Consider the following 17,061-nt stretch of genomic DNA (forward strand, 5'->3'; position numbering starts at 1 on the left):
AGTTCATCATTCTAGATGAATTCTTCCAAGTAGTTGGTAGGTCCTTTCAATATGTAGATTTAGGTTTTCTCTAACTTCTGTTCCATCGTCTCTAGGACCTTAGGAGCTCCAATTATACATCAGTTAGATCTTCTTTGTTGTCCATTCCAACTGCTTTCTCTCTTTCCCAGTTTCCCATTCACTTGTTAGTTGTTTTCCTGCCTTCTCCAGTGAATCTTCTTACATTTTAATAAGAATCTATTCTCCTGTTGGCACACTGTAATTTATTCTTTATTTATGAAGTTTTGTCTTAAAATTTATTTTCTGAGTTCTATCACTCTCATTAATTTTCTTCCAATTTTTATCCATTTCTGTAGTTTCTGAATTTCTGATTTTTCTCCCAAATGCTTGTTTGAGGATATTCATTTTGAAGTGTTGTCTTACACTGACACATTCAAGCCATACACTCAAAGAAAATGCTTGCAAATCACATAGATAATAAAGATTGTATCATGAATAAAGAGCCTCAAAACTCAAACCAATTAAAAATTAGGCAAAAGATGTGAGCAGACTCTACACCAAAGAAGATGGACCTTAAAATCACTGTGCTTAGTGAAATAGGTCAGACACAAATGGACAAAGATTTTGATTCTATTTATATGAAAGACTTAGAATAGGCAAATTCTTAAGATACAGAAAGTAGAACAGATGTTAGTTACCAGGGGCTGGAAAAAAAAAGAAAAAAGTAGTCATTGTTTAATGAGTACAAAATTTTTGTTGGGATGATGAGAAAATTTTGGGTATGGATAGTGATAACAGTTATACAACACTGTGTATTTATTTAACGCTATGGAATTGTACATTTATGAACGGTCAAGTAATAAGTACTACATTATATATATTTTACCACAATAATTTTTTTTAATTATTAGAATCGACCATACCAAGTGTTGGCAATAGGGATTCTCATATATTGCTGGTTGTAATGTAAAGTGGTACAATCACTTTGGATAACATTTTGGCAGTTTCTTACAAAATTAAACATCTACCGTATGTCCCAGCCATTTTCCTTCTATGTCTTTACCCATGCAAAATGAAAACATATCCATACAGATGTGTGTGTTTTATCTGTGATATCCAAAAACTGGAAACAAATGTCCACTGACAAGCAAATGAATAAATTATGGTATATTAATACAGTAGACTACTACTCAGCAATATAAAGAGACATGAAATACTGATTCATACAACTCAGATGACTCAAAATTTGCTTAGAGGAGGCAGACAGAAAAAGAGTGTAGGGGCGCCTGTGTGGCTCAGTGGGTTAAGAGTCTGCCTTCAGCTCAGGTCATGATCTGTGGGTCCTGGGATCGAGCCCCTCCTGGGGCTCCCTGCTCAGCGGGGAGCCTGCTTCTCCCTCTCCCTCTGTCCTTCCCCCCGCTCATGTTCACTCTTGCTCTCTCTCAGATAAAATCTTTAAGAAAGAAAGAGAGTGTATACTGTGTAATTCCATGCATATAAAATCTAGAATATGCAAACCAATGTATGGTGACAGAATGCAGAGCAGTAGTTACCTGGGGATGATAGTAAGGGCCAGAGGGAGAGATTGCAAAGATGCAGGAGTAAATTTTGGAGGTGATATGTATGTTCCTTGTCTTTACTATGGTGATACTTTCACAGGAATATGTCAAAACTAATCACACTGTACATTTTAAACATGTACAGTTTAGTCTATGTCAGTTATTCCTTAATAAAACTGTTCAAAAAGTAAAGTGAAGAGGCAATTTAAAACTGTCTTCTATCAATTTTTAAACATAGCTAAAATGTTTTATTATCAATTCCCTTTTCTAATCCCATCTTCAAAGTTCTGGAACCGTTACTCGGAGCTCTTCAATAGTATATTAATACCCAACTAAAACAACTTTATCCTACTATCTCTACTTCTGTCACTATATGATGTGTAGCTCCTAATGCAGAATCCCCATCCAGGAAAGGAATTCCAGTTGGTTATCAGACATACCAGCTCTTACAGTGAAAACCAACTGAAGATATCAAAGTAAAGAGCTGCAAGGAAGCTCCATGTTAAAGCAGCGATAACACTTAAGACATACAGTGTCTCATATGGGCTGTTTAAAGTTAATAAGCAGAACTGCAAGGTAAAAAGTAAATGGATATCCTATGCACTCTTCCCCCCCTCCCCCCAAGCAGGCTCCACACTGGGCGTGGAGCCCAACACAGGCCTTGAACTCATAACCCCGAAATCAGGACCTGAGCTGAGATCAAGAGTTGGATGCTTAACTGACAGCCGCCCCAGGTGCCCCTCCACTTGAAAGAGGACTTTTCTAAAAAAAAAAAAAAAAAAAGGACTTCTCTGTCAAATTTATCTGAGGTTCCATTTAACCCTCTAACAGATGGCTGCCACCAGTGTTTTAGAGCTTCTCACATTACCCTCAGAATCTTTTTTTTTTTTAAGATTTATTTATTTATTTGAGAGAGCGAGAATGAGAGAGAGAGAGAGAGTACATGAGAGGGGGGAGGGTCAGAGGGAGAAGCAGGCTCCTCGCCGAGCAGGGAGCCCGATGCGGGACTCGATCCCGGGACTCCAGGATCATGACCTGAGCCGAAGGCAGTCGCTCACCCAACTGAGCCACCCAGGCGCCCACCCTCAGAATCTTTCTGAGACATTTTTGCAGTGTTTTTCAACATTTTTCAGTGACAGAAAGTGAACTCATCTGGTATCTCAGCAGCTCCACTGGAACTGTGAAATTACACTGAAATTTTTCTTTACCAAATCCATACACATTTTATGCCCTACTCCTTACTACTTACCAAACACAAAGGTGATATTTTAAGTAACTTACAATCAAGTAAAACTGATACTCCAAGGAGACGTAGGCTCCGAGTATCCGGAATGGCACGCTGTGCTGAAGTGGGTGGCAGTACCCTAGAGTCTGAATGTATGGGTTTCCTATGGACTCAGTGCCACAATTCTTAAGTTATTAATTTCTTAGAAAACTACAGCCAACAAGTGACCAGCAACAGCCAGAGGGAGACAAATAATATACAGAACAGACTTAGAACTAAGAGCATTTATGTAGAAGGAGACTCCTCAAATCGATTTTAGGTGATCACCATATTCCACAAAATTTACATTAACATACCACTGTCACCACAGATATTTGCTCTAAGACAGACCCAGGCTGAGCATGTTGTATCACTTTGGAAAGAAGAGTGCTTACAGGGTAACTTCCCTAAGGTCACACGAGAAGCGTCAAGAATTAGGAAGGCATGGAGCACTCTTGACCATGACGTTCTCCTGCTTCAGCGACTCTAGTATCCAAGAATGTTAAATTACGTCCTATACAGTTTAAGGGATGGAAGACATTTTCAGAAGTGTTTCTGGACAAAAGAAAGTTAAGGTCAGCCAATTTAAAGGAAAAAACTCTAGTCCAATTTAACAAGTTCAGTTATGAGATACTTGTAACTCCCTGATGATACAGAATACATGATGACCAAATCTGATTTGTGTAGTTTGAAGACTTAGAAGTAGGATGTCCGTATATTCTGGTTTGCCTGGGACAGTCCCAATTTGTATGTGCCGTCCAGTGGAATTATTAATAGGTGACCCATGTCACTCTCAGAAGTGTCCCAGTGTGGACAACAAATTATATGGGCATCCAGACTATAAAGAGTAACTATTTAAATTCAGGAGAGGAAAGATCTGGGTCTGGGATCCGGAACAGCTGCCAGCCCCAGAGAGAAGTGTTAGCGTGCAAGAGACACGCGGTGGCTCATGAGGCAGGGCTGCATCTACATGCACAAGCTTCTCTGAGAGGACAGGCCCAGCCCCTCTGGCCTGGGTGGGCCCTAGAGGGCAAGGCTGCCGCTCCCTCCCAGACATCTCTTCCCTTTCACCCCCCACCCCCCTTGTTCCCTTCACTCAATAATATTTCAGTTAACAAAAGATTAAGAGAGCGGTTTTCTACTGGGGGAAAAGGAAAAAATAAACATCCAGACGAATTTTCCATGTTTAAATGCACCTTCTATGTCCAATTCTTATTTCCTAGGCGAGAGGTGGATGAACTAGCTGAAAGAAAACAGGATTTGCAAACTCTGGGCCTGCCTCAGGTCAGGAATAGGAAGGCAGAGAATGAGAAATGTCTTCCTTTTAATATTTCTTCCCATGTTTCAGGCGATTTCTATTTTATGGAAAACAGATACGGAAGCACGGACTCTTCTGGGGAACCAAAGTTTTCTTTGGTGCACCGAAAAGGTTACTCCTACTTGGCAATTTCAAACAATGACTCAAATTTGTGGCTTCTCTTTCCAGGGCTGCTCCTGGTTAGTTTGAACTGCAAGAATTTCTTTGGAAAGAGAAACCCAATCGGTAAAACACCTTTCTTTATATACACAAATTTCTTTTTTATTTCAATCACTTAAAAATCAGACTGTGTTGTGTCATTCCTATATTCTAAGAGTCCTAACCCTGGTAAGAACCCTGACTGGCTTCACACCACCTCTTCAGGCGTATCTGGGGGGTGGGGGTGGGGGAGGACTCCTAGGCAATTTCACAATGCCTCCTTCCACCCACCTGAAAATCTCTAATTGCTGTATGTTTTTAAGAGGAGGACGCTCTCTTCCGTTCTCTTCCTGACTAAGCAAGGGGGGAGAAAAGTCAGATTGCTGCCTTTTCCCAGAGATGGACCTCTGCTTTTCAGTTTTTAGACGTCTCTTCTGGTTAAAAAAAAAGTAAAATCCCTTTCTCAGTCAACAGGGAAACCAAACTAAGAAAGTTTCAGGAAGTGAGTTTCAGAAGACATTTGTGATTCTGCTACTGGACTCTGCTTTTCTGCGTTGCCAAGGCACAAGGAAAAGGCATGAAAAAGAAATAGCTAAAATTGGAAAGAGGAGCAGAGCTCTGGAAAGCATTCATGCACACCCTCTAGGTTTGTGAGCTTTTTCAAGATTTGGAAGTCCTGTTTGAAATTCTATCACCAAGTTGGTGGTAGCCTAGTAATGACACTAAGGCTGACAAATCCCTACCTAAATTGTGACCCACCAGATGCTGGTGAATACTAGTTGTTTTTTTTTTTTTTTAAACATGCATGAGAGTTTTGATAACAAAGTGGCCAGGCCCTTGCCTACATTTGCCCACATACGCATGAGGGCTAACAAGCTAGATGCTACCCAGTGGTACATAAATGCTTTTGAGTTCTGAAGACTTGGAAAAGGCATTTAGGTAACAGGACATCTGAGTTCAGCCCTGGCTAGGATAATAACTACTTTTCTGACTTTGAGCAAATCACTTAACTTTTCAGAGTCTCAATTTCCTCACTCAAAAAAGCAAGGGACTTGAATTCGAAGGGACCTTCTTGCCCTAAATTCTTCAAGTCTTCTGACTGATGACAGTGCTGCTCTATGTCTATTTGGGGCTTCCCATGTATAAAATTCAGCCCCAGACCCCATCTCAGTTGGGTCTCAGGACACCTCGGGAGGTCACCTAAGAAGCAGGAAGGCGGCCCAGGGCTAATCGAAGAATGGCTCGAGGGCGAGGCCAGTGGCGGCCGTTCCCCGTGAAAACAAGGGACGGCGAGGCTGCCAAAGCAGCTGTGCCCGGTACAGTATCTGCACTAGACAGATGTCCCCAGATACAGTGTGTGCTCGGTGACCTTCTAAACAGAAACATTTCGAGGAGAGAGTGGAGAGGGGAAGACCACTGAAAAGTTCACAGTATATGTATTTATGAAATGAAGCTCCTCACCTCAGGATGCGTCAGGGAAACTTCACACTGAAGACAAGATTCTCAGAACCTTTAATCAAGGTTAAATTTTAATAAAACATATAGCCCCAAATCCCTGAGTGCTGGCATTTTATCTCTTTGTTTGCTTAGCGGTGGTGAGGCAACAATAAGGAGGGTGTGAAATAATATTAATGTTCACTGAGCGCTACACACACGCCCATCAAGTACCGACTACGGGCGAGGCCTTGTGCATGGCACGGCCGATGCAGAAGTCAACGGGACAGCCATGTCCCTGCCTACACGGAGTTCCTAGCAGATCACTGAACCTTCACAATGGACGAGGAAGTGGGCTTGGCCCAGGTCGGGAAGACAGCCAAGGTCACCGCAGATGCTGAGCCGAGGGCCAGGCTTTCAATCAAGGCCTGCTCATCACCACCACACTGCACTGCTCAGTCCCGTAAAACTGGAAGGACATGCTGGAAGTCGTCGTTAAAACCCTCTTTCCGGTCCTCTGTTTAGTTTTTTGGGAGAACATCTTTTTAAAGGTTAAGATAGTTTTGCCTAAAGGGAATAACTTCGCAGTATCTATTTTCTAGGAATATATCAATTACTCTTCAGTACAAATACATTAAGAGAAAACAAAGATGTGAACACAGTTTGAATATAAGCAGCGAAATGAGTTGTATTCAATAACAGAATCTTCAAGCTTAAAAAGAAAAAAACCCCAAAACATTAAATTTACTTAAGAGTAGCCACATCTAATTCAACTTTGAGAACTCAACTTCCTAGATAATTCCAGGCCAGGGATTCTTTCTGTGTACTACAGCTGATTTCCGTGAAAGACATCTTATCTGTGAATGTATGCACCCACGGTACATCTTCTGTGATTCCATGACCCAGGCCAGATTCCAGTTCCAACTATCCTTGAGGGGATGTGTCCTCCCACCCTGTCTCCACCCAGCCATCCCGGGCTTCTTGCACTTCCATCTGCTAGTTTCATACTTCTGTTCCTTTGACCCTATTTCCAAGTCTCAGTTCTAAATGTCATCTCCTTTATGGTGCCTTTCCTGGTTTTTCTACTCACCCCCAGTAAAAATGAATTCCTCTTTTCTTTGTGTCCCACTGTTGCCTAAAGAGACCTCCATCACAGCATCTGTAACATTTAATTGCTAATTTGACTTTACCTCACCCAGACCCTAAGCCCCTAGAGGGTAGATCTGAGGTTTTTTCTCCTTCTGTATCATTCAGTGCACAGCATATAATAGGTTCGTATTATTTTTTTCAATTAATGTATGTTTGTGAATTATATTACTATTCCTGGACTGTTTATTATGAGCTGATTAATATAGACCGATCTTTCTCGAAATCCTCAGACTACCTGCATCTGGATTAGCAAGATACTTGTTTCAAATGGCAGATTCTTGTGCCTCATCCCATATACGTTAAGTCAGACTGCCTGGGAGTCGGGGTGCGGGACAATGAGGGGTGACTGTAGGCCCTGGCAATGCAGGACTAGCTTTCTCACCCTATGTCTCTAGGTAGCTATGAAACCTGGAACTTCAAATTTCTCACATCACTCCTCTTACCCCTAAAACTCTATACAGTACCAGTTCCGATTCTCAGGTACACCGATTAAAATGAGAACGATACAGAAAACACCAGCAGGGCCTTACACGAAGCTGACCAGAAAATTTATCGAGCGTCCACATTTTTGGTCAGGTGGCATGGTATCATGCGCGGGCTTTGGAACAAGACCGCCACGAGTGCCAGCTGTCTGGACCGGGCAGTGGAAGTTCTGCCCCGTTTCTGTAGGGATAACGACACAAGCCCCCCAGCCACTCCGTGAAGCCCCAATGCTGCAGCACAGAGCGGGCTCTCAAACGCTGCCTCCCTCCCTGACTCCTCTCCCCCTACTCTGAGCCTAGGTTCCTTTCTTCTGTGGAGGGTTTATTTGCTTAACTACCACAGAAGGAAGGTGCTATGTTATTAGAGCTTCGGAGTGAACTTCAGAGTGCAAGCTAAAAATACCAGGAGGAAAAAAATCCTTCATAAGGTGTAGATGGAGTAGAACAACAGTTAGAGGCCGGTTTTAGGTTTTGGCTTCCGAAACTGGAATTCCTGCTCAATTCTTTACTAGCCGATTATGAGGACCTCACTTCCTTACAAGTAAAATGGGAATAATAGCACCTCTCTCAGATTTTCATTTACCGTTTACACAGTGCTTCCAAATGACAAGTGCTGTACAAACAGCTCCCTTCGTTGTCATGACTCCGACCGAGGCGCTGTCATTACACCACTTTTTTAAAAATGGACACTGAGGTGCGGAGAGGAACCTGCCTTTCAGAACATAACCAGTAACCAGCGGAGACAGGATTCAAACCAAGGCATCTGGCTCCAGAATCTCGGCCCGTAACCCCCGAGCCGTGGTGTCTTCCCGTGTTGCCCAGGCAGGCTCCTGGGCCACGAAGGCCCTCCGCGAGGGGCAGTTACCATTGCGCAGGCAGAGGCTGGCTGCCCTAGACACCACTGACATGTAAATGACCGTCCCCAGGGGTCGCACCAGGCCGTGTGACTTCATTTGTAACTGCAGCTGAATGTAATTAGTCCTCATTCCGAGTTCAAATTTGATTCCGTTAAATATATTCCACGAAACAGATACTTGTTATCCAATGATGAAGCTTACTGACCAGTGGGAAATACACACAAGTAAAGCCTCCATGAACACCTGAAGCACAGGGGTGGACTCACTTGACTGTGACGGATGGACCCTGACTTCAGGCAGCTGGTATACAGTTCAGATCACATGCTCTGCTACTAAAAACCATAGATGCTCTTCTCCTTCATTAGAGAGAGAAAACTGGTTCAAGTGGTGGGGAAAGCCACTTCTTTTGGCAAGCAGTACACTGCGGTGGTTGGCAGCATGGATTTTGGAGTTAGACTTCAATCTGAATCCCAGCTGGCCTGGTTTAAGTTGTGTGACGACTTACAGTGCATCTCCGTGGCCCAGCTGGTACCTGTTCCCGACAGTTGTGGTATTAAATGAGAATACAAGGGGTGTGACAAGTGACAAGCACAGTGCCTGGCACACAGCAAGCATAAAAAGTAACTATTCTAATTTTCACTGTTACTATTATTCTTATTGTAACTATTATCATTAGTTTTCCAAAAATTTGTTTAGTCAAACTTTACTTACAGTATGAATTTCATTTTTAGTCTGCAGACGTACACAGATGTTATGTTCCTTATTTCAGCCACGCTGTGTTTTAAGAATGCATACAGAGCCTTTTCACATGCATTACTTAATTCAATCCTTGCCACAACCCTGGAAAGTAGATATAATCAGACCCTATCTCACAGATTAGCAAACACAATTCAGAGGACAGGTAACTGGCCCAAATTTTAGTCCAGGCTTTTGGATTCGAGACGCCTCTAACCATATTTTAACCTTACAACCAAAGAGATATAAGCTCTCTGCTTTAAACTGTCTTATTTGTCCTGAATATCCTAAAGAACTCCACTCCATATTTACCAGTCAGCAACGGGCATTCTATCATGAATAAGAGCCCCTCCCCCTTTCCCTCCATTTATTTATCATCAGGATTCCTGTTTTTATCCCTAAAGGGTTTATAATTATTTTCTGTCCATAATTATTTTGTTGATCAAACTGTCTCTGATTAAGCCACGGGCAGCTCTCTTCAGGCTGACCCATGTCCTTGTGACATGCTCCCATCAATTTTCTTTTTTCTACATAGCCTCTCTTAAAATCAGCACTTCGTCTTCCTATTTAAAAGCTGTAGGTTATATTGTTTCAAAAGCATGTACCCAAAACTGTTTCCTACCTTGACCATCATACTTAAATATCTGTCTGGCATACCACCATACATTAACTTTTTTCGACGCTCAAGGAAAGATACTGTCACAGAAAAAATACTGCTAAATCTCCTACAGAGCTAGCTAGACATAACTGTAAGGGAAACAATAGGGAAACATGAAGGAAAAAACATCCAAGACTTCCACTCTGCTGTCTTACATATGTTTACATTTACTTTACAAAAAGCTGCCCCAAGACCACTTATAGAAATCATAGGCTCTCCTTTTGCCTTACTGTGACTGAAGATCCCAGACAGGCAAGCAGGCAGGTGGTCGGAGGAAGATGATGTGTGACTCTAGAAGTCAGACAACTACTAGGATAAGAATTGCTTCCTTTGTGCAAAGGGTTAAGAACCAAGAACAGCGAACAGCGGCGTATCCTGGGGAGCGGTGTTAGAACCGAGGCAGTGATGTAGAATGTGAACCTGATCTTCCATTGTAAGGTCTGCTGAGATTCCAGAGCATGAAGCTGATGATACAGAGAACTGGAGGAAAATCTGCCAACAGTCCTTGGTTGCCCTAAATCTTTTATTTAAACATGGTCCATGTTTCTAGACTCCAGATCTTTTTTCAGGGAAGTTACAGTTACTTCCAGTTATATAACCCACGTCACTCACAAATTTATGAAGAGCAGACCCATAAGAGAGTATGAGAGCACTGATAATGAGGAAAGTGGAAAGGGTAAGCAGCAAGTTAAGTGTTTATCTGCCCACCTCCCACACATGGGTAAGAATTGCTGTTGACACAGTGGAAGCCCAGGCCAGACTAAACTCAGGGGGAAAGAGAAGTCTGCAGCTTTCAAACCGGTCCTAACACCAATATCTAAAAATGACACTAATCCCCAGCCAAGCTGCCAAATTAACAAAATTGGTTTTTCCTTTTTTTTTTTTTTTAGCTTTCCTATTCTTCAAGCCCTCTGAGATTTTTAACACAGTGCTTGTGGCAACCTATGGCTTCCCAAAGTATCCCAGTTCTGCCCTTTAAAATAAACAGCCTCTCTTTCCTTCCCTATCTCTTCCCCAAAGAAATATTTTTCCAACCATCAGGACAGTAGTCTGATCATTTGTCTAATTTAAGATTATTAGGCATGAGGCTGAGTTTTTCAGAACATTTGCATTTTGAAGTAGAAAAAGACAAAGGAATGAAATATACATTTTGGGGAACGAAATCTCCAGTCTTCTTTGAGCCTTTTGATGTCTAGTACCAAGGAGGCTGGAAGTTAACACTGAGATACTCGGCCTAAGAGCATTACATAAGCCAACCTTCCCTTCTGTAAGTATCCATTAGGAGCATAGGGCACTCCAATATGGGGCAAATCACCAGTCATTCCCCTATCCCAACCACATAAAACATTCCCAAACCTACAAAAAAAAAAAAAACCACTGTTTGAGGATGCTCCACATGTGGAGCACAACTCACAGGTCACATTATTTCACCCAAAGCTAGTCTTGGAAGCCAAGTTTTTCCTTTTAATTTAAATTATTATTTTTACATAGTTGCAATTATTATGTACACTACTTCTTTCATTTATTATGATAAACTTTCTTCCGGTTTTTGAAACAGTTTTTCTTCATCAGCCATGGTTGTTTGTGTTTTAACAACTGCTAGCTGGCGAGTGTTCATTTGGCCCTAATAAACTAGCAGTGTTGGAGGGAAGTGTCGAACTTGGAATGAATCAGAAAGATCTGAAAATACCTTCTCTTGCACACCTAATGTTGCAGAGGTAGAAAAAGAATGAAATGGAAGATAATGGTCAGGAAGACAAAATGATGAGAAAGATACTTTGTATAAACTGTATATTCTTAATATTTCAAATTGGAGTATATCTACCAACAGAAGAATCCCATCCAGAAACAAATCACATAATTGTCCAGATATCTGCCTCAATTCACGTACTTTTACAACTTTTGTAAAAGTAACATATAGTAAATGTTACAACTTTTCATATGTTCATCAATTAATAGCACAAATCCAATGCCCCAAATAATGCACTAAAAACAGCTGCTCAAGAAAAAAAAATCAGAACAGACTTCACAGTTTACCTTTAAGAATATGGAATCTGCTAAAAGATTTGGGTATAAAATCCTACTCAAAATTATATTACTTCATCTGTTTCTATAATATGGTAGATGACAATGATGAAATTATCAAACACAAGCCAAAGGCCAATGATAATAGCTTGGAGAAAAATTCACCATCTCAACTCCATGTCCACTTGGTTGTGTGATGAGCTTTTACAGAAGGAGGATTAGTGATCAAACAGGATGGAGCCTTGAATAGACTCTGGAAGAGCAACTACAAAGGCAGGGACATTCGTGCCCCAGGATATCCCAACTGCAGTCAACCTCTCTGCAAAGGGCCTCAAGGTCCCTCCCACCACCCACCCTTCACAGGTACAAATGCTTTGAAATGTACCTCTTGCAGTTTTCAAAGCATTCTTCCTTCATCTAAATATTGTACACATCTCTCTCCCACACTGGAAGAATTAAGAGAACAGGGGCGCCTGGGTGGCTCAGTTGGTTAAGCAACTTCCTTCGGCTCAGGTCATGATCCTGGAGTCCCGGGATTGAGTCCCGCATCGGGCTCCCTGCTCGGCAGGGAGTCTGCTTCTCCCTCTGACCCTCCCCCCTCGCATGTGCTCTCTCTCATTCTCTCTCTCTCAAATAAATAAATAAAATCTTAAAAAAAAAAAAAATTAAGAGAACCACCCAGACTATGACAGGAACATATAGTAACTAAATATAGCTGTGTACCCATCACAGTAACTCTTATGGAATGCATTATGTGCTGATTTTCTTCTTAGTCTTGACCTTCCATTTTAATTTGTTTTCCCTGGTCTACTTTATTCAGAATACTTTCTACTTTCCGTATGTCTCCTTATAAATGGATTTAAATCCTGTGTACGATGAAATATACATACATAGCGGCACCACCCAGAAAGACTGGAACACAATGTCCAGATGTGTTAGAGTTGAGTGAGCTTTTCTGCGGCCACTCTCAGGCTTTTCAGAGTTAGCTGCATCCCCTGTCCAGACTTCTTTTATTCGATTTCGCAACCTGTGCTATAACCGTATACCAGCCCTTCTGGGGCAGACACAGTTCCTGAGAATTTGTAGTATATGCACCATAAATGTTTAAATGAGGAGAAATTTAGATGTAGATAATTATAAAGTGTGATGGTTCATTTTATGTGTCAACTTGCCTGAGCTACAGGATGCCCAGAGAGCTGATAAAACATTTTCTTCTGGCTATGTCTGTGAGGGTGTCCCCAGAGGAGATTAGCATTTCAATCAGCAGACAGAGTAAAGATGATTGCTCTCACTAATGCAAGGTGGGCATCATCCAATCTGTTCAGTGCCTGAACAACAAAGAGGCTGGGGAGGGGCAAATGTGCTTCTTTTTTTTTTAAGCTTGAGCTGGAAACCCATCTGCCCTCCGAGATCGGTGGCTCCTGGGTCGGTTCTCAGGCCATTGAACTAGGACTGGGACTTAGACCACCAGCTTTTGGTTCTCCAGCTTTTAGACAGCAGATCATGGGACTTTCTGGCCTCTGTATTTCTGTTAGTCAATTCCTGTAATAAATGTCTTCTTATATCTGTATCTGATTGGTTCTGTTTCTCTGGAGAACCCTAATACACAAGTCATAATGTTTTAATTTTTATAGGTAATATTGTTGGCTAATTAATCCCAAATCTTGAGAACACTTACAATGATTATATCCTGATATCTGGTTTACAACTTCAGTTATCAGACTCCTATGAATCACCACTCAGATAAACTTGAAGGAAAAGTCAATATTTCTCCACTCCCATCCTCCAAATGAATATACTAACACAAGCCTAAAACAACAACAACTTTACTTGGATATAAGTTTTTGTCATCATTGGCTCAAGTGAAAACACATTCGCAATATGAAGAAACATTTTAGGGCGCCTGGGTGGCTCAGATGGTTAAGCGTCTGCCTTCGGCTCAGGTCATGATCCCAGGGTCCTGGGATCGAGTCCCACATCGGGCTCCCCGCTCAGCGGGGAGCCTGCTTCTCCCTCTGACCCTCTCCCCTCTCATGCTGTTTCTCTCTCGCTCGCTCTCTAAAAAATAAATAAAATCTTAAAAAAAAAAAAAAAGAAACATTTTAAAAAAACTTTCATTTTGGTTAAAATGTTCATTTTATTAAATCTCAATCCCTTAGTATATGTCTTTTTAGTAATATGTTTGGAAAATAACAAGTGCACATAGAGCACCTAATGCATTTACTGAAGCACAATGGTTTTCCTGAGGAAAACCACTAGTGTGACTGAGTCATGAGCTGAACTAGGGACTTTTGCACAGATCACTATTTTTTAAATTAAGGTAACTGTAGATTCATTCACATGCAGCTGTAAGAAATAATACAGAGAAATCCTCTCAACTCTTTACCTAGTTTCCTCCAATGGTAACATCCTGCAAAACTATAGGACAACATCACAATCAGAGTATCAACATTGATGCAGTCAAGACACAGAAAATTTCCATCAACCCAAGGATCCCTCATGTTTCTGCCCTTTTATAGTGACACCCACTCCCCTCTGGTCCATCCCCTCCTCAGCTCCTTGCAAGCACTAAATTCACTCTCCATTTCTAGAATTTTAAGACTTTCTAAGGTAACATTTTCCAAGCCACGAATTACATGGTGACTGAGGCAGCCAAAGAGTCAAAACTCTCATTCAGCCAACAGGTGGAGGATTTTAGGTGTATTTTAATTTTAACAGCTGGGAGCCATTATGCTGAAAATAAAAGCACCAGAAGCTAACTCCAGGGTGTTACTTTAAAGATTAAAATTGAAATCTCAGAATTTCGAGCTCAGGTTTAATACGGCCTTTCAAGTTGATTAAGTTTAAAGTACAGAAGATAGGTTTCAAGAGCCATGTGAAAAATATAAAAAATAAATAAGGCCAAATGACAGGAAGCCTCCACAAAGGCATGTTAGTCAGCCACTGAATGGTCTTCTTAACACCACAGTTAGGACTGACTTTACCACTGTCAGCATTTACTTTGGTAAAGAAAAAGAAAACCTATATTTAACCCAACCACTAATAAGCAGCCTTGATTCTAAAGGCTACTAAAAGTCCAAGTAAACAGTCACCTGTTACATCATCAACAGGGTCACAGTCAGAAGCTGCAAGAACTTTCCTTCCTCTCACTATCCATGCATTTGTAGAAGAAGAAATCCTGAACATTTTTTACTTTCCCAAAGATATATTTTTCATTAATGGCCAAGGCAGTACTTTCACCAAAAGGAAGGCTGTCCCCCCTTTCACCTCCTTTACATTGTTAACTGTGATGAATACAAGTTGCTGGAAAGTGCTTCTGTAACTTCTGGTTCCCCCCCCACTACAATTTTTAGACCCTTTTATTTATAACAAAATAAATTACATAGGTTATAGAAGAACCACAATTCCTTAAACCCATAAAAGTATTTTTGGTCAAACAAACAGTATCAGATAGCCATAAGAACAATTATAAAACCTGCATTGGGCCAAATCACAAGGCATTCCTCTCTCCCTGACTCCTCCATCACCTTAAAGACACCTTATGATATTTTATCAGAGCGCTGATCTTAATGAATATCAGAGAGAAGGAAAATTCTGGGAAGAGCAGGTCAATTTTATATCTGTAACAAAACCTGCAAAGTCCAAAATGATGAGTGACTTCAAAGACAAACCATTAGCATCTCTTTTCAATAAGAGACAACTTCACCTAGTCAACTGGACTTGATGACTTGCCTGGATACCTTAAACCAGTGGTTCTCAAGCTGTAGCCTGCGTCAGAATCACCCAAAGAGCTTGGCAAAACACTGATTGCTAGCTCCATCCCCAGAGTTCAATTTAATAGGTCTGTGGAAGGGTCTAAAATTTTGTATTTCTCAAAAGATCCCAGGTGATGCCGATGCTACTGGTCTGGGAAGCACACACTTTGAAAACCACTACTCTAAACCTAGAGACACCCAATTTTTGTAGAATTTTTCTCTAGAGGTCTTAACAGGGGTCTCTGCAGAAAACACCAGGTTTGGGAGACCTAACTATCTTATGCTTAAACTGCTAAATTGCTCTTTGAAATAATTCATCTGAGGTAAGTAGTTACAGAGTTCAAAGGAATTCAGTATTGAGCTGTGTATGTGCAGCTTAGAATTCCAGACCCCTTTTCCCCTAGTTCACAGAAACGATAACCAGGTGTGCTCCAAAATGCCTACTGAACTCTGGGAGAGTAAGGGGCTTAGGCTCCCTTATACTTCTGGTGGGGCTTCTCCTCAAAAAGTGTAGGGGCTGCTTCATAGTGGTCTCTGGAAAAAGTCCATTTGCTCTTATTCCCACATCAGCCACTTTACGATATGAAAAATATAAGTAAATTCCTGGTATGTTCAAATTCAACAGATCTTAGCCTCAGCCTCAAGCTTTCTAAAACTGTTCTATGTTTGTCTCACAAAATTCTTGGCTACGTGGTGGGGGGGGGCGGCAGGGGGGATGAAATGACATTTGTGGAGTCTCAAATGTCTTATTTTAGCTGGTTTTCCACCCCCCCATCAAACCCTTTATATATAAGTTATTCAGAGTAACAAAATCATCTCAGTATTAACTTTTAACTTAAAAAAAACACAAACTTTCCATTTTGTGTCAGAGATGTTAGTAGTAATGTTAGGTGTTATTTCATTGTCAGCAACAAATGAACAAGGGAAGATGATGTTCAAAGGGTACAGGCAAGCTGAAAACTCGCCTCCAAAAAAATGAACAAATGACCATACAGAGAAATTAAAACCAGTATTTTCATTTAACAGCAAAAATTGATCGAACTGTGCTAGTTGCTAAAGTAAAAACACTAATAATATATATGTTCCCTGCCCTCATGGAGCTTTACTATCTTGCAAGGAAGACTAACAGAAAGATAATTGTAAATGTGAAGAACATTATGAAGAAATTCAGAATGCTATGGGAAACAGAGACTAGCCTACCTGGGGGGTGGGAAAGGAGGTATCAAGGGAGGCTCCTCAGCAAAGCTAACCTCCACCAAGCTTAGAGCTGAAAGATAAATAAGAGTGAGCTAGGCAAAGAGGGAGGAGAAATGAGTTACAGATGGAGGAGAAGAACACTGAGTGTTCCCTTATGACTCAAACACACAAAACATGGAAAAGTGGGAAAAGAAGCTGGAAGGGTAGGCAGGACCAGAATGTGCAGAGCTCTGTGTACATGCAATGGGAAGCAGGAAGATAACATGATCATAACATGCATCTTAAAAGAACTCTCTCTATTGTGCAGATATTGGCCTGAAAGGGGTGACGGGTCAGGAGGCACAGGATGCAGTATTCCAAGGATGGAAATGGCAGGAGGGTGGATGGAGGAAATACAGTGAATCTTAGTTGTCTGACATACAGGTCACTTAATTTATAGGGACCTCAGTTTCATCACTAATGAAGTAGGATTAGAATCTTTCCTGTGTAG

The 17,061-nt window shown here is 41.3% G+C and overlaps 1 protein-coding gene and 1 long non-coding RNA gene across 15 annotated transcripts in view; both read right to left on the reverse strand.

Moving 5' to 3' along the window:
* SMAD1 (SMAD family member 1) overlaps positions 1–17,061 on the reverse strand; it is a 91,587-nt gene that overhangs the window by 41,447 nt on the left and 33,079 nt on the right. The window lies entirely within an intron of this gene.
* LOC145720102 (uncharacterized) overlaps positions 4,683–17,061 on the reverse strand; it is a 14,982-nt gene continuing 2,603 nt past the window's right edge. The window contains exon 2 of the long non-coding RNA XR_014142836.1: positions 4,683–8,622. This is a non-coding gene — a long non-coding RNA (uncharacterized LOC145720102). The remainder of the gene's footprint in view (positions 8,623–17,061) is intronic.

This window comes from Leptonychotes weddellii, chromosome 2, assembly GCF_054177405.1.
Source record: "Leptonychotes weddellii isolate Sample4059 chromosome 2, ASM5417740v2, whole genome shotgun sequence".
Lineage (NCBI taxonomy): Eukaryota > Metazoa > Chordata > Mammalia > Carnivora > Phocidae > Leptonychotes > Leptonychotes weddellii.